This window comes from Carcharhinus amblyrhynchos, chromosome 23 (assembly GCF_965287045.1).
Source record: "Carcharhinus amblyrhynchos chromosome 23, sCarAmb.v2.hapA, whole genome shotgun sequence".
Lineage (NCBI taxonomy): Eukaryota > Metazoa > Chordata > Chondrichthyes > Carcharhiniformes > Carcharhinidae > Carcharhinus > Carcharhinus amblyrhynchos.
Window position 1 is genome coordinate 42,077,670 of NC_137346.1, and position 27,165 is coordinate 42,104,834.

At 41.7% G+C, this 27,165-nt stretch overlaps 1 protein-coding gene across 4 annotated transcripts in view; it reads right to left on the reverse strand.

Moving 5' to 3' along the window:
- srrm3 (serine/arginine repetitive matrix 3) overlaps positions 1–14,413 on the reverse strand; it is a 705,551-nt gene extending 691,138 nt beyond the window's left edge. For all 4 annotated transcript variants that reach the window (XR_013889297.1, XM_080210887.1, XM_080210883.1 and 1 more), the window contains exon 1: positions 14,333–14,413. The gene's annotated coding sequence lies outside the window, so the exon portion shown is untranslated. The remainder of the gene's footprint in view (positions 1–14,332) is intronic.
- Between the last annotated feature and the right edge of the window lie 12,752 nt (positions 14,414–27,165).

The following is a 27,165-nucleotide window of genomic DNA, read 5'->3' on the forward strand; positions in this document are numbered from 1 at the left end:
TTGATGATTTTCTTAGCAAATTTCACCACTGCCTCAGCTTCCTATTTGGCTGGGGATAGTGTGGCAATGATGTATAGTGTGCAATATCCCAATCTTGCTGGTAGTCGTTGATGTCTAACTCCCACTGGTTTGAATAGTAGTTGATAGTGATAAAATAGTCGAGTTCAAAGAAAGTGAAGAGGTCTACTCTAGGCTTTATCCGTGGGATATCATAGAACATAAACATAGAACATAGAACAGTACAGGCCCTTCGTCCCTCTATGTTGTGCCGAGCTTTGTCCGAAACCAAGATCAAGCTATCCCACTCCCTATCATTCTGGTGTGCTCCATGTGCTTATCCAATAACCGTTTGAAAGTTCCTAAAGTGTCCGACTCCACTATCACAGCAGGAAGTGCATTCCTCACCCCAACCACACTCTGAGTAAAGAACCTACCTTGGACATCCGTCCGATATCTCCCACCATGAACCTTATAGTTATGCCCCCTTGTAACAGCTACACTCACCTGAGGAAATAGTCTCTGCACCTCCACTCTATCGATCCCCCTCATCATCCTATAAACCTCTATTAAGTCTCGTCTCATCCTCCTCTGCTCTAAAGAGAAAAGCCCCAGCTCCTCATAAGACCTATCTGCTTCAAGAAGACAACCATCACCCTGGTACCAAAGAAAAATCAAGCAGTGTGCCTTAATGACTATTAGTCGGTTGCTCTGACATCCTTCATTATGAAGTGTTTTGAAAGGCTAGTCATGGCACGAATCAATTCCAGCCTTCTGGACTACCTGGATCCACTACAGTTTGCTTATCACCGCAACAGACGCCATCTCTCTGGAACACCTAGATAACAAAGACATCTATGTCAGATTCCTAGTTATTAACTACAGGTCAGCCTTCAACACTATTATTTCCACGAAATTCATCTCCAAACTCCGTGGCCCGGGCCTTGGCACCTCCCTCTGTGACTGGATTCAGAACTCCCTAACTCACAGATCATAATCAGTAAGGACAGGCAATAACACCTCGTCCACGATCATCCTCAACACTGGTGCCCCACAAGGCTGTGTCCTCAGTCCCCTACTCTCCTCCTTATACCATGTGGCCAAATTCCCCTCCAATTCAATTAAGTTTGCTAACAACACCACCTTAGTAGGTCAGATCTCAAACAATAATGAGACAGAGTACAGGAATGAGATAGAGAATCTAATGGACTGATGCAACAGTAATCTCTCCCTCAATGTCAACAAAATGAACATCGACTTCAGGAAGTCGACAGCAGAACATGCCCATCTACATCGATGGGAATGAAGTAGAAAGGGTCAAGAGCTTTAAGTTTTTAGGTGTCCAGATCACCAACAACCTGTCCTGGTCCGCCCAAGCCAACACTTTAAAGAAAGCCCACCAAAGCTTTACTTTCTCAGAAGACTAAGGAAATTTGGCATGTTAGCTACAACTTTCACCAACTTCTATAGATGCACCACAGAAAGCATTCTTTCTGGTTGTATCACAGCTTGGTCTGGCTCCTGCTCTGCCCAAGACAGCAAGAAACTACAAAAGATCATGAATGTAGCCCAATCCATCACGCAAACCCACCTCCCATCCATTGACTCTGTCCACACTTCCCGCTGCCTCGGCAAAACAATCAGCATAATTAAGGACTCCATGCACCCCAGTCATTCTCTCTTCCACCTTCTTCCATCGGGAAAAAGATAGAAAATTCTGAGGTCATGTACCAACCGACTTCTTCCTTGCTGCTATCAGACTTTTGAATAGACTTATCTTGCATTAAGTTTAATCTTTCTCTACACCCTAGCTATGAGTGTAAGACTACATTCTGCACTCTCTCATTTCCTTCTCTATGAACGGTATGCTTAGTCTGTGCAGAGCACAAGAAACAACACTTTTCACTGTATGCTAATAAATGTGACAATAATAAATCAAATCAAACCAAACATTATACTCCATTTGCCCGATCTTTACCCACTCACATAATTTATCTATATCCCTTTGTGGCCTCTTGTATCTTCTTCACAAATTACTTTTCAATCTATCTTTACGTCATCAGCAAATTTAGCAACCATATCTTCCGTCCCTTTTTCCAAATCATTTATATAAATTATAAAACGTTGTGGACACAGAACCAATCCCTATGACACACCACTCTTTACATCCTGCCAACCAAAAAAAGACCCAGTTATGCCAACTCTGTTTCCTGTTAGCTCGCCAAGCTTCTACCCATGGAAATATGTTACTCTCTACGCCTTGAGATTTTATTTTCCATAGTAATGTTTGATATAGCACATATCAAATGCCTTCTAGAAACCTTATTACAGCACATTCACCATTTCCCGTTTACCCGAACAGATGTGACTCCTTCAAAGAACTCCAAAAACTTAGTGAAATGTGATTTCCTTTTCACAAAACCAGATTGACTGCCTTGATTGCCTTGAATTTTTCTAAGTGTCCTGCTGTAACATCTTTAGCTGCTAACATTTTCCCTATGACAGATGTTAGCTGTCTGGCCTGTAGTTTCTTGCTTTGTCTCCCTTTTAGAATAAATTTTCCAATCTTATAGAACAATCCCATAGTCTAGAGAAGTTTGGAAAATTAAAACCAACACATCAGCTATCTCAACTTCCACTTCTCCCAAAACCCTAGGATGTAATCCATCAGGAGCCACAGCTCCAACTATTCACTAAGTACAACTTCCCTGGTGATTCAAATTTTCCTGCGTTCCACCTTCCCTTGCAATTCCTGACTACAGCAATTTCTGGGATGTAATTTGTATCCTCTACAGTGATGACCTATGCAAAATACTTGCTCAATTCATCTTCCACCTCCTTATTTTTCATTATTAATTCCCCTGATTCATTTTGTATTGGACCAATGGTCATTTTGTTAAGTATTTTCTTACTGAAATAACTATAGAAACTCTTAATATCTATCTTTATATTTCTTTATTTTATATCTGTGACATCTTTGTTAATTTCTTCATCACTATCTCTGACCTTCCATTCTGTCCCAGCCCCCACTCCAATTATTCATTCCATTTCTATCTGTCTTCTGTTCTGTAGAAAGTTCATAGGGACTCAAAACATGAACTCTGTTTTTCTCTTCATAGATGCTGCCAGAACTGCTCAGTTTATCCACCATTTTCTGCTTTTATTATTGAAACATTATCTCCATTTTATTGTTGGGTAAGAATGTAATTCATCTTCGTTGCTTGTAGTTTTTAGAAGTAATTCTCAAGATGTGGTTTCACTGACGAGGTTTCCTTTTATTGTCCAACCCTTTTGCCTGATAAGGTGAAGGCTGATGTTCTTCTTGAACTGCTGCAGAATTGTTTAGATTATATAACTGATACAACACAGTTAAGAAGCAACCAGACCAAGGGACTGGAGTCACATGTAGGCCAGACCATATTAAGGGCAGCAGACTTCGTTGCTAAAAAGATATTTGTGAATAATGCGGCCTTTCACAAAAACATGGTCACTGCGTGGACTTAATTGTTTCGATCACCAGATCTTGGAAATTCTCAAAACTGCCACTGCATAGTGAAAAGAACCGTTCATATTTCTAGAGCACAGGCTATGAGTACTTAGAGCCCCCTGAAGTTGTTAATGTGTTGTTTTTATGTAGGGATCGCCAAATCAGCACTATAACCAGAAAGCGGAAGTTCCACAGTGCTGGTACTTGATCAGAATGTGACTCAAGTGTTTAGTCACTGCCATGAATCATAGAATCCCTACAGTGCAGAAGGTGGCCATTTGGCCCATCGAGTCTGCACCAATCACAATCCCACCCAGGCCCTATTCTCGTAAACCCATGTATTTACCCTTCTAACTCCCCTAACATTGGGGTCAATTTAGCATGGCTAATCAACCCAACATGCGCATCTTTGGACTGTGGAAGGAAACCAGAGGAAACCCACACAAACATGGCGAGAATATGCAAACTCCAAACAGACAGTGACTCGAGGCTGGAATTGAATGCAGGTCCCTGATGCTGTGAGGCTGCAGTGCTAACTACTGTGTCACTGTGTCGCCCAACTATGAAACTGAATGTTAACTTTCACTTTTGTTTTGGTAACACTAATTTTTTAACATTCATCTAATGTTCTTTATTTAAATGTAATTTTTTTTGTATTGATACAACAATATGACCTGGGATTTAAAATTTAGTAATAAAACAGTGGACAAACTTCTCATCATCTGTACTTTGCGAAGATAAAACATAGTGGTTTCCTGTCACACCATATATTTTCTTCAAAGTACTGTCATGGTCGAGATGCGAAGGAAAATATATATTCGTCAGTTGGACATTTTTCTGAAATAATTTTTTGTGTTTTACAAAATGAATAATTGCTGAGCTGACAAGATAGCTTCAGCTGGTCACATGCTATCTTCCAGCAGTTTCAAAGTAACAAATGCCAACAGGGAACTATAAACCAGTGTGCCTAACGTCTGTACCAGGGAAGATGCTGGAATCCACTAACAAGGATTTCATAACTCAGCATTTGGAAGGTAATGGTACAATCAGACAAAGTCAGCATGGACTCACAAAGGGGAAATCATGCTTGACGAACCTGTTGGAATTTTTTGAGGATGTAACTAGCAGGCTTGACCAAGGAGAACCTGTGGATGTGGTTTATTTAGACCTTCAGAAGGCTTTTGAAAAAGGTCTCACATAACAGACTAAGTAAAGTTAAAGCACACATATTTTCATGTCTCATTTGTGCTCAGTGCCCAAGAAGGAGCTACACCTGGCAGGGAGAGAAGCTTTTCCCTCTCATGTTCGTGCAACTGCTGGCTCTCTTTCACTTCGATGAGGGATCAAGCAGTGCTTGAGGAGTCCTTTCTGCTCAGCAACCTGATAGCACTGAACCCACAGGCATTATTTCCAAAAGAACACCTTATGCACTACCTTAAACAGTGGGGAACTGGGGATGAGATGGGGCAGGCATCTGTCAATAAATCTCTCTTACACTGACTTTTTCTCTCCGCTTTCAGTTAAAGTTTTTCTCTCCGCCTTCAATCAACATTGTGTTCTCTGCAAATAGACACCAAATCCATGCAAACAATGCCTGCTTAGATCCCAAAGCAAAGGTTAGAAATTATAGACTTTTTTCTTAATTCAACTGTGGGATATGGTGTCACGAGTTGGCCAGCATTTTTGTCCGTCCCTAGGTTGCCCTTGATCAGAGGGGCAATTAAGAGTCAACCACATTACTATGGGTCTAGAGTCACATTGTTGCTGATTTATTAGTGTCACAAGTAGATTTACATTAACATTGCAATGAAGTTAGTGTGAAAATCCCCTAGTATAGGCCAGGCCAAGTAAGGACAGCAGATTTCCTTCCCTAAAAGACATTAGTGAACCAGATGGGTTTTTCCGACAATCGATGATAGTTTCATGGTCATCAGTCAATTCTTAATTCCAGATATTTTTTATTGAATTCAAACTTCACCATCTGCCATGATGGGATTCGAACCCTGGTCCCCAGAACATTAGTTCAGTTTCTGGATAAATAGTCTAGAATAGTACCACTAGGCCATCACCTCTCCTAATTGATAACCATTCCTTAATGTCCAAATATGGTACATTCAGTCAAACAACAATTAGTTCACTCTTAGTGCATCCCTCAAATATACCAGAGAGGAAGAAGAATCCTGATTCGTCATATGAAGTGGCAGCATGTCTGCATAACAGATGAGCCATGCTGGTTCATTGGGAAACCTTCGCAGACAGCAAGATATTCAATATTCTGCTGATGTTAATCTGCAAATGTAGAAGAGTGGATACTGGGTCTAAATGTGTTTTTTAATTCTTCCACTGGGTGTGACCACACTGCCCGTCCCTAATTGCCCCTGACAACACGGTGGTGAGCTGTCTTCTTGATCAACTGCAGTCCATCTAGTGTAGGTGTTTGTCTGTCTGGCAGAATTGTAAACTGTTGTCATGTTAGAAAAGAAATTTTAAATGAAAGAGAAAAAAAACAAATTATTTTCCATCTGCTTGTTAGCAAGTTACCTGCCGCACATATTTTGTTCTCTTGCTATCAGTTGTTTTCCAGTATTTCACCAACCTCTTGACTTGTCTGCACACTCACGAGAAACATGCTGCATTTCTCTGACATCTTATCCTTCCATAAAAACCCACAATCTTCACCATCAATGCATCTAACTGCCTCTTAAATAACACCCTACCTAACAACACTGAACTTATCAGTGTGTGCCCATATTTTCTGGTCATGCTGCTGTGGTTTAACTCTCAATAATTCACAGGATTAATGTGGTTTATATGGCTCCACTAAGATTCTTCCTCAGTCATTTCACTTCAAGGCTGAGGAGTCAATGTTTTTCTAACCTTTCCTTGCAACTCAGTTCTCTAAAGTAAGAGATCAGTCACATGTTTATTCTTCACATTACTTTAAGGTTATGTTGTTCCTCTGTTGCAATCTTTAAGGTGCTGATCAGAGGCTCAATCCAATTTAAGCAATGATGCACTCTGACTTAATAGCTCAATTGTTTGCTTTCTTACTTGTTGCCATGCGGTGTGTGGACATGGTTCCGTGAAGCTATTAACTACTCCCAAATCTTGACATTATTCATTTAAATTACCCTATCTTTCTCCCAGCATGCAACACCTTCCATTTAATGGAATTGAATTTTAATTTTATAGCATCTTTGAAGGAAAAGCAGACAGCATAATCAAGAACCCCATGTATGGGCAACACAGTGGCACAGTGGTTAGCACTGCTGCCTCACATGCTAGGGACCCGGGTTCGATTCCCGGCTTGGGTCACTGTCTGTGTAGGGTTTGCACCCTCTCCATGTGTCTGCATGGGTTTTCTCTGGGTGTTCCAGTTTAAAGTCTGACAACACCAGGTTTAAGTCCAACCGATTTATTTGATAGTAAACTCACTAGCTTTCGGGTTAGCCCCTTTGTCAGGTGAATGGAGAGTTCTGGCCTCAGACGGAGCACATAAAGCACAGACAGTTTACAGATTACTGATTAGAATGCGAATCTTTACACCTAACCTGCTGTTCAAGTCTTAAAGTGGCTGACAATATGAGACAATGTTACGGATATCTGTAACCCCCGTGACTTGCCTGGGTTTGCAAAACCTCACTTACTGTACTGTCTGGAGACAATACACATCTCTTTAACCTGTGATCAGTGCTCCTTCCACTCACATTGTCAGCCACTTCAGGTCTTGAACAGCAGGTTAGGTGTAAGGATTCGCATTCTAATCAGTAATCTGTAAACTGACTGTGCTTTATATGCTCTGTCTGAGGCCAGAACTCTCCATTCACCTGACGAAGGGGCTAACCCGAAAGCTAGTGAGTTTACTATCAAATAAATCGGTTGGACTTAAACCTGGTGTTGTCAGACTTTTTACTGTGTTTACCCCAGTCCAACGCCAGCACATCCACATCATGTTCCAGTTTAGTAAGAAGTCTCACAACACCAGGTTTAAGTCCAACCAGTTTATTAAACTGGACTTAAATTAGACTTAAACCTGGTGTTGTGAGACTTCTTACTGTGTTTACCCCAGACCAATGCCAGCATCTCTACATCATGTTCCAGTTTAGACATGCTGGTTAGGTGCATTAACCCGAACAGGCGCCGCAATGTGGCGAAGGGAATTTCGCAGTAACTTCATTGCAGTGTTAACGTAAGCCTTTCTTGTGACGAATAAATAAACTTTAAATCACTACCTTTTTGATCAAGCATTTGCTCACCAGTCATAATCTCTCTTCACGTGGCTTGGTGTATGTTTGATAAAGCTTTTGTAAAATGCCTTGGGATATTTTACAACGTAACACCTTATAAATGTGGGCTGCTGTTATATATAATGCACATGGGCCCTGCTCTTTTCTGTCGTAACTACTCATTTCTCTATGATTATCCTGGACCACAAAAAGAACGTCATGACTTTTTTTTGCTAATAACTGTTTCCTTAAACTGCACTTCCCATTGCCACTTCCAATAAAAGTGCAAAGAACTCATGGATTTCTTTGTTCTTACTGATATGATATTTTTAGCTGATTTCCCTTGTTTATCTACCAAACCAAGCCGCCCCAAATGTTCTCTTCCTAAAGCCACACATTTTACTTCCTCTCCTATCTCTCCTTTAGCTGTCTCTGGGATGATTTATTTGATTTATTATTGTCACATGTATTAGTATACAGTGAAAAGTATTGTTTCTTGCGCACTATACAGACAAAACGTACCATACATAGAGAAGGTAAGGAGAGAGTACAGAATGTAATGTTACAGTTATTTAGGGTGTAGAGAAAGATCAACTTCATATGAGGTAGGTCCATTCAAAAGTCTGATGGCAGAAGGGAAGAAGCTGTTCTTGCTACGTGTCCTCAGACTTCTCTATCTTTTTTCTGACGGAAGAAGGTGGAAGAGAGTAGGTCCAGGGTACGTGGGGTCCTTGATGATGCTGTCTGCTTTTCCAGTGGGATGTGTACAAGAATCAATGGAAGGGAGGCTGGTTTGTGTGATGGACTGGGCTTCGTTCACGACCTTTGTTGTTTTTGTGTTCCTACTATCAAAAGTGCTAAACAAATTAAAATTAAATTCCACTAAAGGGAAGATGTTGTATGCTGGAAGAAATGTAGGGACTGAACTCAAGATTGAGCCAGATAGGTACAGATGCTAATGGTGGTATGATGAAAATCAGGGGTGCAGAAGAAGCCAGATTTGGAAGCACAGAGATCTCAAAGCTTTGTAGGTTATAAAGGAGATGGGTTTAGAAATAATGAGGGACAAGACCACGGAGAGCTTTAAAGAAAAGTAAACTGGTGAGGGATACAAAAAGATAATCATGGATGTCCTTGCTTATGAATAAGATAATGAAAATAGAGAGGCCTCATGATGTAACATGGTTAAAAGGATAGCCAAGAACATGCAGAGGGAATTTACGTAGAGGGAAAGATTAAGGAGAATAGGATGTTGGAAATGGGGTGTCGGAACGCTGTGTGGGTCTGCGCGGTGAGTTGAGATGGAGATTGAAATAATTGAGCATCAGTAGTTGTTCAGTGCAGAGCGTGAGGGAGGAAAGCAATGAAGAAAGCTCAATAAGAGACTGGGTGGATGTGGAGAATGAGGATTTTAAAGTAAAGTCAAGAGTGGTGGAATAAGGTGAGATGAATCGGGGACAAAAGGCCAAAGTAGGATTTGGCGGTGCAGTTTGGGTTAGGCAGGCAGGTAGTGCAAGATATTGAAAGGTCGAGGATATGTACTATGCTTAATCATTTTAATATTTGGCAAAAGGAGACATTGAAGATCTTACGGTGCAGTGGTCACACCCCTGCCTCTTAGCTAGAAGCTCCTGGGAGGAAAGACTTGATGACAAAGGGAGGTGCATTCATAAAGTGGCCAAACAAGTTGAACATCAACCTGCAAATTCTTCCAATATACACCAATGGCAGGCAGTGAGAATGGGAGAGTTTATTGTTTCTATACCCAGAGAGTGGTCAGCCAATGGAATTCACTACCACACAAAGTAGTTGAGGCCAAAACACTGCATATTTTCAAGAAGCAGTTAGATATAGCACTTGAGCCGAAGGGGATCAAAAAATATGGGGGGAGGGAAGGCAGGATCAGGTTATTGAGTTGAATGATCATCTATGATCATAATGAATAGTAGAGCAGGCTCGAAGGGCTGAATGGTCTCCTCTTGCTCCTATTTTCTATGTCTATGTTTCGAGGTCAGCACTGCAATGAAAAGAATGTTTGGAACCTCTACCATCACTTCTCATTAGCTCCAGATGACAGCATGTATATATGGTGTCACAGTAACTCGGACTCCTGAGTGAACTGTAACACACCACTAGGGGAAAACAACTTTGATATCCAAGTTAGATTTGCCCTGACCATCCAAAATCCGAAGAAATATCGTACTGTAATGATAGTGTGATATTTCTACAGATATATGCATTTTTTTAATGTTTACAGGGACTGTTTTGAAGTTCAGTTTTTTTTCTACAGGCAGTCAGTACGTCTGGAGGGGATGCAGCTCAGGTACTGGGAGACCAGGATAATTACTCATTTTAGCCATGTAGTGTTTACTTAGGAAGGAGCTAATGAAACTTTGGCCTCCTTCTGCACTGTAGGGATCTATGAAAAGATAGCACTTCTGATAGTGCAGCAGTCCATCAATTACACTGAAATACGAGCCTGAATTGTATTCATCTTTGGAACAGAGCTTGAACCCAAGACCTTCTGGATCTAGATAAGAATGCTACCAACTGAGGATAACGCAATTGAGCAGAAACAGTTTACTCATCAAACTAATTGTAATATCACAGCTCTAGTAATCAAAGTGGCCAAAACAATATCAATGTTAGCTTTTATACTGGATCCAAGTCTATACCAATGTTTGCAAACCTTGTTCCTATAAGAAAGAATTTATTTGCATAAAAGTAATGTACGTGCATTTTATCCAGTTAAAACTCTGGACTTCACTATTCCAACACACTTCTGGCCAACCCCCAATCCCCCAAACTCCAACCCCCCAACCTCCATAAGTTTACAATAATTCAAAGCTGCTCATATCCCAACTCACAACAAGTCCCACTGAACCATCACTCTGATCCTCGCTGACCTGCCTCCCTTGATTTTCAAATTCTTATCTTTGTTCTCCAATCCATCCACTGCCTTGCCTATTCTGATCTCTGTAATGTCTTCCAGCCCGACAACCCTCCAGGATATCTGCATTCCTCCAATTACAACACCTCACGCATCTCCAATTTTAGTAACTCCAGCATGAGTGGCCAGGCCTTCAGCTACTGATGCCAGGCCTGGAATTCAATCTCTAACCTTCTTCGCCCCTCTTTTAAAACACTCCTTAAAACATACATCTTTGACCAAGCTCTGGTTATCTGCCATAATACTTTCTTGTATGGCTCGGTGTCAAACTTTGTTTGATGACACTCACTGTGAAGCACCCTGGAATGTTTTACTACATTAAAGCTGCTATATAAATGCACACTGTTGTTACTGAAACAATTGTTACAAGCACATTCCTTTTTAAAAATTACTACAGTCAGATGGATAATAAAAAGGAACACAGGGAGCACGGAGCATGACGGCTAACAGCTTGGAATATGACTAGAAGATGAAATGTGAATTTTATGTGTTGCTTTAAAGTGATTCAAAAATGATGGTTTAAAAAAAAACTGAACCAAACAGGTTAAAACACTAAATATTTAAGAAGCCCAGTAGAGATTCAATACGTCTATTATGACACCATGGTTAGAACTGTTGCCTCACAGCGCCAGGTCCCAGGTTTGATTCCCAACTCAGGTCACTGTCTGTGCACTGTCTACGCACATTCTCTCTGTGTCCGTGTACTCCAATTTCCTCCCACAGTCCAAAAGACATGGCAGTTAGATGCATTGGATATGCTAAATTATCCCTCAGTGTACCTGAACAGGCGCCGGAGTATGGCGACTAGGGGATTTTCACAATAACTTCATTGCGCTGTTAATGTAAGCCTACTTGTAACTAATAAATAAACTTTAAACTTTTCAATTCTTAAAGTAACATATAGGACCAAAACCCTAACTGTGACCAAGACAGGCTCAGATCTGGATACCATGCACATTGTAAAAGCAATGACCTCAATCCGTCAGATTCGAACTACTGTTGTCTCAAAAATAATGGACAAAATATCTTCATTCTATTATTATGCAACATGTTATCTCATATCTTAATTCAATACTGTACCACTGCAAAATGATTCTATTTATATGTAAATTTAAAATCAGAATTTTTAATCATGCTCCCCATATCAGAAGTTATCCAAGCAACATATATTCTCAAATTAGTTTCATGTAACTCTTATCTATATAAATATATTAGTCAATTTTAAGCTCAGTGATGAATGTCATTGCTGGGGAAATGGAAGCTGTTTCATTTATTCTCTTGTCAGCCAACATCAAGCATTCCCAGGTATGTTAAACTTCTGCATAAATAGAAACAAGTGTAGGTCATTCAATCCCTCAAGCTTGTTCCAACATTCAATTAGATCATGTCCGATCTCCCAGAAGGAAAGAAACAGTAAAACGGGGAAATAAGAAAACTGGTCAGAACTGGACGTGTATTTTAAAATGTAACACCAGTAAAATGGAGAAATAAGAAGACTGGTCTGAACTGTTTTTTCCTTCAGGACTACCTCAATTTGACATGGGTCACAGTTTATTGCTGCACAATTTGTTTGGACACATGAAATAGATCAGTGTGTACTTTTACTTGCATGAACAGGTACAGCATATTCTAATTTCTGGACACAACGTCCTGCACTGCATAGTTGATGCCATGTTTGCCTTCACAGTATTTTAAACATCCCTGGAAGTACCTGAACGCAGTGTTGGATCAATTTAAATATGCAAAGAAAAGAGCTGCGCCTTTTTCAACGTCCTTCCACAAAAACTAAGGAGAACACGTACCATGCAAGTTCAAGCTAGCCTTGACAGTTCTATGACAGCCACGACATTTCGATTTTACACAATCATCCCATTGAAATGAAGGAACCTAAGGGTGCCAATTTTATGCCAGCCTATAATGAATTACAGGTGATTCTATGCTGTTGATCTATATCCTTCAGAACAAGACTAGAGTGCCAAAGATCAATTCACACAGATATCTGCAGCTGGATAAAGGGAGATCTTCACCCAACCAGCCTGAGCTTGATTCAAACATAAATCCTAGCAGTGAAAGGAAGTGCAACTGCAACCCATTCCTGGAAATGTTTCAATTTTTTTGAGAGAATTGTTATTTTCTTGATGTCATGACAGTGTGGTTTAAACTTCTTGTAAGATACTCATAAGATACTAATATTGTGTTTCTTATAAAACAGCCTAAAAAGCTGTCCAGTGAAAGACAAGTATCTGTGACTAGCTGATTTTGAAGGTTGGTAGTTTCATCGAGTCTAAATGTAAGAGAGACATAATACGATGTTACATTCAGCACACACTTTGCTCAATGGCACAACTGCATGTTTAAACAGGCTGTCTTCATAAAGTTGGCAACTCCACAGTGCTGACATCAGCAAGAATATAACTTTAAAATTAACAGCAGTACTTTGGGAAGACGGTATGATTGGGATCTTGAAAAGAGCATCAGAAGCCACAGGCAGAGCTTAATGATAATTACAATCATCAGCTCCCCTTGGGACTTTGTCCAGTTAAAACAATTGCATTCACAGTGAAATGGTTTAGGTTTTGGGGTTTTATCTATCAAACACAATTATCATCCAAGCCATGTTTCTCGTAAATTAAGCTGATGAAACAGTCTTACAAACTTATATTCCTATACTGAGATAGCAGCAATATCCTTACCATGAGGAAAATATCAATCCAAAAAGCTTTTGCACTGATACCAATTAAATAATGCATACAAAATAAATCTCATAAAATTGCTTAAGATCTGATTATCTTAATTGTTTTTTTCCTGGAACCAGCGGCATTCTTCAAAATAGGACAATTCTGATATTTTAAATTTCAAATAGTACGAAAATCAAAGCTTTAATGCTGCAGAAATTAAGCATTTGATACATTCCTACAGTATTAAATGTAATACAGGTTTTATTTCAATCACAATTGGCTGGCAAACACAGAATTTTTCATAAATGTTTTAACTAAAATGTATCGACATTGTCACAATTTTCATGAATTGCGTAATAATGTTAAAGGAACACTAAATGAACCCGAACATTATAATGTGTTGTCAAACACTATTACGATAACCCCTGAGCTATTTGTTTTAATTATTCATTATGCCAATTAGCGCAAGCAAGTGAAGGCTCATCTGTTTTGTTATTCTTATTGAGAGGGTGAGGGCTGCCAGTAAACATCGTGACTCACCCCCCAGTAAGTCTTGGATCACTGTTTACACGCAAAAGGAATCCTGAACTGTGCCTTTTGTTTCTTTGTTCTCCTGGCATCTGCTGCAATTTGGCCAAGTTACAAGGTGCGAGCTACAGGAATGTGGGGCAGTGAGGTGGGGGAGGGGGGCAGGGAGGGGAGTGGGGAGGGGTAAAAAAAAGTTGCCAAATGTTGGCTTGTTCTTCCAATAAAGTCTGGCAGCCCACCCAATGATGGGCAGATTAAATATTGCTCCAAATTGAATCCTTCCAACTTTTAACTTTAAAAATGGTTAAAATTAGGTGAGGACGTGCATTGAGTTCTGCACTGGGTTGTTTAAGCAGCACAGAGGGCCTGTTACCGAGGTGAGCATCTCCTCTTCCTGGCCGGACTTGCTCCCCATCCTGCATCCCTCCTGGGTACCACTCTCCTCCTGCTGCCCACTCTCACCTACCCTGAGGCCGGCAGCCTTCAGCCACGCTCCTCCTGCAATCCGCCGCTGGTGCATCTTTCTGTTTTATTTTGGGGAGCCGGGTCCTTCCGCGATGGATTTGGTGGCGGGGGGGGGGGGAGGGGGCGGGGAAGCCTCGCATCCGTCGCTATGGAGGCGGCGGCCGCAGCAACGGAGCAGCCCGCCCGCCCGCCAACAACACCCTGTCCGGCCGGAGAGAGGAGACTGTCGTAGGCTGGCTGGGGGGGGAACGGGGCACAGCGCCAACTGCAGGATCGGAGGGCCAGGTATTCCTCCTCTGGCAACAGGTGGTAGTTGTCTCCTCGCCTCAGCGTGCTGACCGGTGGCCTAATGGATAAGGCACTGGCCTCCTAAACCGGAAATTGTGAGTTTAAGTCCCAACTGGGGTGAAATGAAAGAATATTTTTGTGGGTGACACAATGGTGAGCAATGCTGCCTCATGGCGCCAGGGACCCAGGTTCAATTCCCGGCTTGGGTCACTGACTGTGTTGCATCTGCACATTCTCCCCGTGTCTGCGTGCGTTTCCTCCCACAGTCTGAAAGATGTGCTGGTTAGGTACGTTGGCCATGCTAAATTCTCCCTCAGTGTACCCAAACAGGCACTGGAGTATGGCGACTCAGACACACAGTAACTTCGTATTAATGTAAGCCCACTTGTGACACCAATAAATAAACTTTTAAAAAAACTTTTCCCTGTGGTGCAAGTTCCAGAAGCACCCAGTCTCTTCATTTAGGAGAGATTACGGTTCGCCCTATTTCATTTGATTTGATTTATTATTGCCACATTTTCTATTCATTCTTGGGACATCATTTATTGCCCATCTGTAGTTGCCCTTGAAACTGGTACCAGGATTTTACGGCCTCGCTCGTCCCAGAACTGTAAAATCCCCCCCCCGCCGAGGTCAGTGGTCTTTCCCATGATCCACCCTGCCCGCTCTGATTCCTATGGCAGACGGACCAGTAAAATTCTGGCCTCAGTGGCTTGCTAGACTATTTCAGGGGACAGTTAAGAGTCAGCCACATTGCTGTGGGTCTGGTGTCACACGCAGGTCAGACCAGGTAAGATCGGCAGACTTACTTTTCTAAAGGACATCAGTGAACCAGATGGGTTTTTTTTAAATTGATAATGGTTTCATGGTCATCAGTACATTCTTAATTCCAGATATTTTTTATTAAATTCATATTACACTACAGGATTTTCACAGTAACTTCTTTGCAGTGTTAATTTAAGCCTGCTTTCAAACCCAGGTCCCCAGAACGGTTTGGATTAATCGTGTAATGATAATACCATCTCCCTATATGTGTTGGGAGACAGTGAAAAGTGTGTTTCTTCCGTGCTCTAGAGACAAAACATACTGTTCATAGAGTACATAGGGGAGAAGAAAAGGAGAGGGTGCAGGATATATTGTTGCAGTCATAGCTAGGGTGTCTAGAAAGATCAACTTAATATAAGTTTAAAAATCATTCAAAAGTCTGATGGTCGCAAAGAAGAAGCTGTTCTTGAGTCAGTTGGTACATGATCTCAGACTTTTGTATGTTTATCCTGACAGAAGAAGGCGGAAGAGAGTGGTGTCCTTGATTATGCTGGCTGATTTTCAAAGACAGCAGGAAGCGTAGATGGAGTCAAAGGATGGGAGGTTGGTTTGCGTAATGGATTGGGGTTTGCTCATGACCTTTGTGGTTTCTTGCGGTCTTGGTCAGAGCAGGAGCCATACCAAGCTGTGATACATGGCTTTCTGCGGTGCATCTGTAAAGATATATGAGACTTGTAGTGGACATGGTGAATTTCCTTAGCCTTCCGAGAAAGTAGAGTCCAATTCAATTAGATCAAAAGACTCAGCAGGTCAGGCAGCTACTGTGGAGAGAAAACAGAGTTCACATTTCAAGTTTTGAACTTTCTTCTGCGCTCCTCCAAAGAGGCTGCTGAGTATATCCAGCATTTTTCAATTTCATTTCAGATTTCCAGCATCAGCAGCATTTTGCTTTCATTTCAATTAGATGGCGGTAGATCTGCACTTCACCCTCCATTTGCTTACCTTTACTCAATGCCCCACCTACCTGCTTCAGTGAAAACTCCAATCGTCCCAGCATCTACCACCTTTAAGTTAGAGTGCCCTTTCAAAAATTGCATAATGATTTCAATGCTGAATGACATAGCAATAATTTTGCTGATAACCCCTTGTTTTAGTTTTGTGTATTTTAGCCTATCAAACACTTTAATTTTTTAAATCCCTCAATTAAATCCTCTATGCTCAAGAGAATACAAGTCAAGAATTATTTTTTAATTCATTCATGGATTCTAGGCATTGCTGGCAAGACCAGCATTTTTGCCCAATCCTTATTATTCTTGAGAAGGTGGTGGTGGGCTCCCTACTTGAACCATTGCTGTCCATGTGTTGTGGGTGCGCCCATGGTGCTGTTAGAAAGGGAGTTTCAGTAACAGTGAAGGAATGGCCATGTAGTTCCGAACTGGGATGATAAGCGTCTTGGATGGAAACTTCCAGGTAGTGGTGTTCCCATGCTGCCCTCTCTAGATTGGCAAGGTGTGGGTTTTGAAGGTGCAGTCTAAGGAGCCTTGGTGAGTGCTGCAGTGCATCTTGTAGATGGTACACACTGCTGAGTGTCAGTGGTGGAGGGAATGAATGTTTGTGGATGGGGTGCTAATCAAGCGGACTGCTTTGTTCCGGATGCTGTCATGCTTCTTGAGTGTTATTGGAAAAAGTAAGAGTATTCCATCACATTCCTGGCTTATAACTTGTAAATGGTGGACAGACTTTGGCAAGGCAAAAGGTGAATTACTCACCGCAGGATTCCTAGCCTCTGACCTGTTCTTGTAGCCACAGTGGTTATATGGCTAGTCCAGTCAGTTTCTGGTCACTGGTAACCCCTAGAATGTTGATAGTATATGCTGGATGGCACAGCGGTTGGCATTGCTGCCTCACAGCGCCAGGGACCTTGGTTCAATTCCGCCTTGGGTGACTGTGTGTGTGAAGACTGCATGTTCTCCCCATGTCTGCAAGGGTTTCCTCTGGGTGCTCTAGTTTCCTCCCACTGTCCAAAGATGTGCAGGTTAAGTGAATTGTCCATGCTAAATTGCCTCTTAGTGTCCCAAGATATGTGTGTAGGTTAGATGAATTAGCCATGGTAAATGTGTGGGATACAGGGCCTGGGTAAGATACTCTGTCAGAGTGTTGGTGCAAACTCAGTGGGCTGAATGGTCTTCCTCTGCACTGGAGGAATTGCATGATAGTAGGGGATTCAGCGATGGTAGTGGCACTGAACATCAAGGGGTGATTGTTAGATTCTCTCTTGTAGGAGATGGCCACTCACTGGCCCTTGTGTAACGTGAATGTTCCTTGCCACTTGTCACCCCAAGATAAGATATTATCCAGGCCTTCTGCATTTGAACAGAGACCTCTTCAAGCACTGAACTTGCACTGTTGGCATTATTATGCACCATGTTGCAGCCATCCAACCAACTGAACTAACCAATCCCAAAGAGCACACAATACGAGGCCCTAAAATTAGTTATTGAAAGACAAGAAATTTGACTATTTTGAATAAAATTACTGAAGGAACCTTGTAGAATTACATAAAACAGATAACTGCACTGATAAAGGAAAACTTGGCAGTCGGAGTGTGGTGAAGTACATACTGAATATTCATTTAAAAATAATAGTATATCTATTTGTTAGCAGTATTTTGTGGAGGGTATGTTTACATTTGCTTAATATATGCACTTGTTACTTTTTGTGTTTTTAATAAAAAGTAAAACCATTTTGTATGCGAGGTCCTCCTAACCATTTTCTCCATGGCATAAGCACAACAGATTCAACATTCATTCATTCATTCACTCTTGTTGTTCTAGGCTATGTATGATATTTATCCATATGCACTTTCCATTATCATCCTATTACATGTTTAATCCTCAATCACGTATATTTCATTATTTTACCTTTGATTTATGAATTCATAATTAGGTTTTAATTTAATTTTTAATGTAACTGTTAAATCCCTACCCACTTTAATTTCATCAAACCCCAATTTTGAGAAGTTACAGATAGTGATGAGGAGGCTGGGCAGATTAGATAGGGAGAAACTTTTTAACTCGTAAAAGGGTCAAGAGCGAGAGGGCACAGATTTGAAGTGATTTGCAAAAGAAGCAAATGTGATGTGAGAAAATCTTTTTCACACAGTGAGTGGTTGGAGTCTGGAATACACTGCCTGGCAGTGTGGTGGAGGCAGATTCAATTCAAGAGGGTATTAGATGATTACTTGAATTAAAACAATGTGTAGGGGTACAGGGAAAAGGCAGGGGAATGGCACTAAGTCATGATGCTTGTTTGGAGAGCCATTGGAAACATGATGGACCAAATGGCCTCCTTCTGCGCTGTGACAATTCTGTGATAATGCAGAAGAAGCACTATAAAGATAACTAATAACAGGACAAGTGCTTTCATCTTAAATACAGGAAACTTCATATTGTGAACTTAAATGAACCATTCTTTCATTGTGGATTCCAAAATAATACATCGCAACCTTGGTGGCAAAATATATATTTTTAATTTATTATTGTCACAAGTAGGCTTCCATCAACACTACATTGAAGTTACTTTGAAAATCCCCTAGTCCCTCACTCCGGCACCTGTTCGGGTACACTGAGGGAGAATTTAGCATCGCCAGTGGACCTAACCAGCACATCCAATGGACAGTGGGAGGCAACCCACACAGACATAGGTAGAACATGCAGACTCCGCACCACCAGTGACCCAAGCCAGGAATTGAACCCAGATCCTTAGCACTGTGAGATAGCAGTGCTAACCACTATGCCAGCATGCTGCTCCAAGGTCAGAACAATGTGGGAAGCCATTTTCTGTTGTGAACTATAGAATTCTGTTATGTTTATAATCGTGAAGACTGATTTTTATTCTTATCTCTTTATATTATCAGGGATTCATTATGAGACCAAAACCTTGAAAATACACTTGGTGATATTAATGGATAAACACTTAATATACTGATATGATAACCCTTTGCTATTTTAGCAGGGCAGTTAGTCTGATTAAATGAACAGCTCAATGCCTGTGTCAAAATAGCAGACAAAATAACTTCTTGGTAAATGTTCACTTGCTGATATCATCAAAAAGAAAGTCATGCGTGTTAATGCACGATTGAAGAATGTTCTAAAGCACTTTACAGCTAATGAAGTATTTTTGAAATGTCCCTCACAGCGCCAGGGACCCGGGTTCAATTCCGGCCTCGGGTCACTGTCTGTGTGGAGTTTGCATGTTCTCCCCATGTCTGCATGGTTTCTTCTGAGTGCTCTGGTTTCCTCCCACACTCCAAAGATTGCAGGTTAAGTTGATTGGCCATGCTAAATTGACCCATAGTGTCAGAGAAATTAGCTATGGTAAATATGTGGATGATAGAACCCAGGTGGGATTGTTGTCAGTGCAGACTTGATGGGCTGAATGACCTATATCTGTAGGGATTCTATGATTCTAATCACTCTGAAAATGCAAGAAAACATCTAGCTCCTCCAAACATATACATCTCTCTCTTGTTAATCATGATTATAGGAGTGAGGTCAAATACCATTCCAGAGACCCAAGCCCAAAGTCTAGGCTGGCACTCCAGTGCAGTACTGAGTTAATGCTACACAGTTTAGAGGTGCTGTCTTGCAGATGACTTGTTAAGGCATTGCCTCATCTGTCCTGAGATAGCTATAAAAATTCTATGGCACAATTCATGGAAGTACAGGAGAATTCCCTCAGGTGTCCTGAACAATGTTTCAACCACCATCATACAGATAAAACGGAAGATGCTGGAACAACTCAGCAGGTCTGGCAGCATCTGTGGACAGAGAAACACATACAGATTAAAAATGTTAATTCTGTTCCTTTCTCCACAGGCTGTGCCAGACCTGATGAGTTTTTCCAGCATTACTTGCTTTATTTTGTATTCCCAGCATCCGCTGTGTTTACTTTCATTAAAACAAATTACAGAACTATAGAATCCCTACGGTGCAGAAGGAGGCCATTTAGCCCATTGAGTCTTCATCGACTCTCCAGCAGAGCATCTTACCCAGGCCCAACCTGTCCCCATGACAAATTTACCATGACTAATCCACCTAATCTACACATCTTGGAACACTGAGGGGTAATTTAGCATGGCTAATCCACCTAACCTGCACATCTTCCGACTGTGGGAGGAAACTAGAGCACGCAGAGGAAACCCATGCTGACACGGGGATAATGTGCAAACTCCACACAGTAACCGAAGGCCGGAAATAAACCCGGGTTACTGGCTCTGTGAGGCAGCATGGCTAACCACTGTGCCACCATGCCGCTATCTGATAAATTATCTCATTGCTGTGAATGGGAGCTTGCTGTGCACAAATTGGCTGCCATATTTCCTTTGTGACAACAGTGTCTACATTTAAAAGAACTGAATGGGCTGTAAAGCACTTTGGGACATGCTGAGGTGTTGAAAGGTGCTATATAAATGCAAGTTTTTTTGTATCATTACAATTTTGCACAATTAGTAATTAGTATGACATTTCATTTCTCTGATATGCAGTCCATAATCAAATTCCATATTAAATCATGGTACAGCATGATCCCTAATACAACTTAATTTGTTCTGCTTGGCTATTTCTATTCATGGCAAGGTGATGGAACATTTTAAATTATACTGTCAGCACCAGGCTGCGGGTATATCTTAATCAAGAGTTTCTAATGTTGCCAGCAGCGAGTGTAAAACTCCATCTAATGTACCTCAAGAAAAATAGCTAACCTTAAAGTCAGAAGAACAGCTGTATGAGTATGCCCAACTTTAAAATACATAATCCAGCTATGAATCATCGAATCCCTACAGTGCAGAAGGAGGCCATTTGGCCCATCAAGTCTGCACCAACTCTCCAGCAGTCCAACTGCTCATTTAGCATGGCCAATCCACCTAACCGCACATCTTTGGACTGTGGGAGGAAACCGGAGGACCTGGAGGAAACCCATGCAGACACAGGAAGAACATGCAAACTCTGCACGGACAGTGACCAAAGCTGGAAATTGAACCCGGGTCCCTGGCGCAGTGAGACAGCACTGCGAACCACTGTGCCTCCCAATATTGCACCTCTCTCAGTAAGGCTGCCATTTTAATGAAGATTACATCTCGCTGGTTCCCAAACTTATGTTGTGGGCACACATAGACTGAAAGTTCAGTTAAGTCCGTATAAAGACTTAAGACACTTGAGGAGAAAGATTTCTTCATGTAGTATACATCCAAGCACTGTTTGCAGCTTACTGAGCAGACTATTCTAATTCCCTACAGTCAGATAGTATTGCTGGCTGCTATCTGCACTATCAATGTGTGCTTCTTCAATGATATCAATGAGGAATGCCATCTGGATCATGTGTGAAATGGTGCGATGCAAGCAAATTTTTGCCCTTCGCCAAATCAGAGTAGAACACTTTCATCCCACTATTCTGATGAAAGGCACAGTGCCAGAGACCTGAGTTCAATTCTGGCCTCAGGTGACTGTCTTCGTGGAGTTTAGACGTTCTCCCCTTTCCGCATGGGTTTCCTCCCACAGTCCAAAAGATGTGCTGGTTAGGTGCGTTGGTGATGCCAAATTCTCCCTAAGTGTACCTAAACAGGTGCCGGAGTGTGACGACGCGGGGACTTTCACAGTAACTTCATTGTGGTGTTAATGTAAGTCGACTTGTAACACTAATAACTAAAACATTAATTTTGTTTCTCTTTCCACAGATGCTTCCAACTCAGGATAGCATATGACTTGAAGGGAAATTTGCAGGTCGTGGTATTTCCATACAGCAGCTGGCCTTGTCCTTCTACGTGGTGAAGGTCATGGGTTTGGAAGATGCTGTTGATGGAACCTTGGTGAGTCTTATTTCTTCCCACTATTGTACTCATCATGTAGATGATGAACAATGCACTGGAGTTCATTTCTAGAAGCAGAGAATATAAAAGCAGAGAACTAATGTTACATATACATAGAATGTTGATTAAATGACTGAAATTAGGTACCTGCTAATCTGAGGTGGCCAGTCCAAATGAAACTTAACCCTTGAAAGACTGTACTAAAGTTGGACTCAGAGTTCTAGAGACAGAATATAAATGTTGATCAAATGTCTCATGAAGCGCACTGATTTTACTGGGATGCAGTATGTGGGAACAGAGAAAATCATACAGAGAAAAACAAGCTAGTATTAATAGCAACAAAAACAGAAAATGCTGGAAAATCACAACAGTCCAACAACCTCTGTGGGGAAAGAACAGAGCTAACGTAGAACCATAGAAACTAGAAGCAAGAGTAGACCTTTCAGTTCTTCAAGCCTGCTTCACCATTTATTTTGATCATGGTTAATCATCGAATTCAATATTCTGATTTACCCCCCTTCCTCCCATATCCTTTGATCCCAAGAGCGCTATTTAATTTCTTCTTGAAATCAGAAAAGATTTTAATTAGTTAATTATTTAACATTTTGAGTGGGATTTTCTGACCGCGCTCAGCCCAAGACTGGAAAATTCTGTCCAAGGTCAATGGACCTTTGTAAGATTATCATAGAACCCTACAGTGCAGAAAGAGGCCCTTCAGCCCATCGAGTCTGCACCGAACACAATCCCACCCAAGCCCTATCCCCATTCCCCTACATATTATACCCACTAATCCCTCTAACCTACACATCCCTGGACACTAAGGGGCAATTTCTTAGCACAGCTGATCAACCCAACCTGCACATCTTTGGACTGTGGGAGGAAACCGGAGTACCCAGAGGAAACCCACACAGACACGAGGAGAATGTGCAAACTCCACACAGACAGTGACCCGAACTGTGAATCGAACCCAGGACCCTGGAGCTGTGAAGCAGCAGTGCTAACCACTGTGCTACCGTGCCGCCCCCCCTGCCCACTATGATTCCTGTGATGGGTGAGAATTCAACCCTTCGAGTCTGGGATGACTCTCATCTGAGCTCTCAGGAAGAGACATCCAGATGTGAAATATTAGCCCTGTTCTCTCTCCACAGATGCTGAGATTTTTCAGCATTTTCTATTTTTGTTTCAGATTCCAGCATCCACAGTAACTTGTTTTTCTCTTGATTAATAGCAACGTGCGTCTAGATTCTCTAATATTTTGTTATCTTTGGAGTTAGGGGGACATTTAAGCAGGACTTTTTCCTCAAGAATTTAACTGGCTAATGCCAGCTTGATGGGTCGATTGACATTTTCCCATTCCTTCAGTTTTATTATTCTAGACAGCTTGTCGGCGTGATTCAAAACACAACTGTTTATTGATGAATGGACACGTCTGGAAAGTATTACATCCAATCTGATTGCATGAGTATTATCTCGCTACTATTGTCAACCTTATTCATGTCTTATAGCTTTGCAAATTCTTTCACACTCAAAGATCTGTTTGCCACTGCAACCTGGAGTATTGGTAACCACAAAACTATTCTTCCACAGAATGTTATTAATTTAAGTAGTCACTCAACAATCCCATCTAAATGAAAACATGGAATGCATTTCTCGAGTACCCCAAGCCAAACAAACCTTATAGTTTGCTTTTTTTCTCTTTGTAGATTAGTCAGAATTCCTTCCAGCCATACCTACATGCTTTTAAAATCTATACTTGGTAATCATTACTTTCTCTCCTCTCCTCAGTCCTGCTAATGCTCTGCAGTATAAGTCTTGTCCTTCATCCCTGGCTTTCAATATATATATAAAAAAAACAATCTGCTGTGGGGAAAAATCAGCTCCACATATTTTAAATTCCACTGCTGATGGCTCTTACAAATTGACAGTAGCCTGGATTTTACAATCAATGCTATCACAGCTCTGGCATTACCTCATTTATTTCAAACAGATTCGTCCCAGCCAATATGTTTCTCCATCAACAAAATCAGTAGAAATAAGATTATTTGCCCATTGCCTCATTGCTGCCTGTGAACTTCTTGCGTGCCAACTTTTTTGATTTGATCTGAATTGAATTTGTTATTGTCACATGTATTAGGATGCAGTGAGAAGTATTGTTTCTTGTGTGCTATACAGACGAAGCATACCGTTCATAGAGTACATAGGGCAGTGAGGTTGTGGTTTTATCGCTGGATTAGTAATCCAGAGACCCGGGTTCGAATCCCACAATGACAGATGGTGAAATTTGTATTCAATACAAGCCTGGAATTAAAAGTCTAATGATGACTATGAAACCGTTGTCGACTGTCATTAAAAAACCCATCCGGTTTACTAACGTTCCTTTCAGGAAGGAGATCTATCTTCCTTACCTGGTCTGGCCCATATGTGACTCCAAACCCACAGAAATGTGTTGACTCTTAAAATTCCTCCGAAATGGCCCAGCAAGCCATTCAGTTCATTTGATGATGGCAATAAATGCTGGCCCAGCCAGCCACGCCCACATCCTGAGAATGAAGAAAAGAAAGGAGAGGGTGGAGAATGTAGCGCCACATCATAACTTGGATGTACAGAAAGATCAGCTTAATATGAGGTACGTCCATTCAAAAGTCCAATGGCAGCAGGGAAGAAGCTGTTCTTGATGGTACGTGATCTCAGATTTTTGTATCTTTTTCCCAACGGAAGAAGGTGGAAGAAAGAATGTCCGCGGTGTGTGGGGTCCTTGATTATGCTGGCTGCTTTTCCGAGGCAGCACGAAGTGTAGACAGTGTCGATGGATGGGAGGCTGGTTTCAATGATTGTTCACAACCCTTTGTAGTTTCTTATGGTCTTGGTCAGAACAGGATTCATACCAAGCTGTGATACATCCAGAAAGGATTCTGGCAGCCACTTTTCCAACATTACAATAGTAACACATCAGGAGTACTTCATTAGTTACAAAGGGCTTCGGGAAACCCTGGGTTTGTGAATGTAGAATCATAGAGTCAGTTTACAGCATGGAAACAGGCTCTTCAGCCCAACTTGTCCATGCCGCCCCTTTTTTTAACCACTAAACTAGCCCCAGTTCCCCATGTTTGGTCCATATCCCTCTATAGCCATCTTACCCATGTAACTGTCTAAACACTTTTTAAAAGACAGAATTGCACCTGCCTTTCCTATTACCTCTGGCATCTCGTTCCAGACACTCACCACCCTCTGTATGAAAAAATTGCCCCTCTGGACACTTTTATATCTCTCCCCTCTCACCTTAAACCTATGCCCTCTAGTTTTAGACTCCCCTACCTTTGGGAAAAGACATTGGCTATCTAGCTGATCTGTGCCCCTCATTATTTTATAGACCTCAATAAGGTCATCCCTCAGCCTCCTATGCTCCAGAGAAAAAAGTCCCAGTCTCTCCAGCCTCACCTTATAACTCAAACCATCAAGTCCTGGTAGCATCCTAGTAAATCTTTTTAGCACTCTTTCTAGTTTAATAATATGCTTTCTATAATAGGGCGACCAGAACTGTACACAGTATTCCAAGTGCAGCCTTAGCAACGTCTTGTACAACTTCAACAAGATGTCCCAACTCCTGTGTTCAACGTTCTGACCAATGAAACCAAGCGTGCTGAATGCCTTCTTCACCAATCAGTCCACCTGTGACTCCATTTTCAAGGAGCTATGAGCCTGTACCCCTATATCTCTTTGTTCTATAACTCTCCCCAATGCCCTACCATTAACTGAGTAAGTCCTGCCCTGGTTCAATCGACCAAAACGCATCACCTCACATTTATCTAAATTAAACTCCATCTGCCATTCGTCAGTTCAAATAAACCTGTTGGACTTTAACCTGGTGCTGTGAGACTTCTTACTGTGCATACCTCAGTCCAATGGCAGCATCGCCACATCATCTGTTATGGATGTCTTGATGATAGCATTATAAAAGTTTAAGGAACAGGGTGGTTCATACATAGCTCACAAAAGATGTAATTTATAAGGTCTGGTGGCAGGAAAGATTCACATTTCCATGTAAATATTAGTCCCCCCCACTTCCTGAGTTGGAGCAGGCCTAATATCCTGGTGGGGAGACTTGCTGGAGTCACTTGGGAGGGTTTAAACTACTTTGGCAGGGAGGTGAGACCCAAAGCAGGAAGGAGCCAGAAGAGAATGTTGAGGACAGCACAAAGGTTAAAGACAGCACATTAAATATTAAAGGCAGTGTCGTCAATAATCCTAATATTAGACAAATCAGGCAAAAGCAATACAGAGAGCAAGGGAAGTCCAGACCTTATGAATTACACCTTTTGTGAGCTATTTATGAACCACCCTGGTTTCAGCCTGTCCAGTGGGAATAAGCCCCATGCCTGAAATGTAATGATATTCACACTGGTAGCCTCTGCATTGCATAGAGTATGGGAGATTCTCATGGGAACCCCCACTGCAAAAACCAGCGTGAATTACTCCAGTTTTTCAGCGAATTCAACAATTAGAATTTTTAGGGAGAACTCCAGCCAGTCAATCTCAGGGAGAGTGGATCGTCTTAATAAAAAGACATTTGCGTTACCCTAGGAGCTGAAGGCTAAAAAGCTTTCATAGAAACCCTACAGTGCAGAAGCAGGCCATTCAACCCATTGAGTCTGCACCGACAACAATCCCACCCAGGCCCTATCCTCGAAACCCTACATATTTACCCTGGCAATCCCTCTAACACACACATCCCAGGACACTAAGGGTCAATTTAGCGTGGCCAATGCACCTAACCCGCACATCTTTGGACCATGGGAGGAAACCGGAGCACCCAGAGGAAACCCATGCAGACACAGGGAGAATGTGCAAACTCTGCACAGACAGTGATCCGAGTCGGGAATCGAACCCAGGTCCCTGGAGCTGTGAGGCAGCAGTGC